Below are 721 nucleotides of genomic sequence, written 5' to 3'. Positions count from 1 at the left end.
ATGTCAACACAAAATAAAATAAAATATAGTTAGAAATGTTTTTGTTATTACCGATCCGACTGAATATGCTCCATCTGGAGATATGTATTTTCTTGTCATTTGTAAGTACCATTGCATATACTGCGAGTACTGGTACAAAGGCTAGTTATCGGGAAAACCATTGACCACATAGTTTTCCCGGTTATTCCAAACCTGAATCCACTGGTCATGCTTTTGAGGCCAGTTGTAGTCATTTTTCCCACGTAGATCCATCTTGTGTTGTTTCTCCAGATTAATTGGATCTTCTGGGATGGGTTGTTGTAGACCAAACTGTCTCATCACCCTATCAGCAGCATGCCACTCAACAGTTGAAAAGCATATGAGTGGTACACGTGCTCTGACTACATCAGGTATGGGGCCCACATAGGTAATGTTCCTATATGGGGTCCACACAAACTAATATATAAACAAAGTTAGTAATTAATGAATACAATAATAGTTAGAAATAATAGTAAATATATTAAAAATTATAATTTACAGAAATTACCTGATCAATGCGCAAGCGATCCAACATTGACCGTATTATGTTCGTTGCATGACCAGGGATGTTGGTGGTGATTAGATGTTGCGCCCACCTAAAATGTAATGTTATTGGTAGTTATTATTATATGAATAATTTCAAACAAAAACTATTGTAATTTGAAGTATTTTAGTAATAAAATCATGGAAAAAAAAATAACTT

Source organism: Lupinus angustifolius, chromosome LG09, assembly GCF_001865875.1.
Source record: "Lupinus angustifolius cultivar Tanjil chromosome LG09, LupAngTanjil_v1.0, whole genome shotgun sequence".
Taxonomy (NCBI): domain Eukaryota; kingdom Viridiplantae; phylum Streptophyta; class Magnoliopsida; order Fabales; family Fabaceae; genus Lupinus; species Lupinus angustifolius.
Note: the sequence above shows the minus strand (reverse complement) of the source record.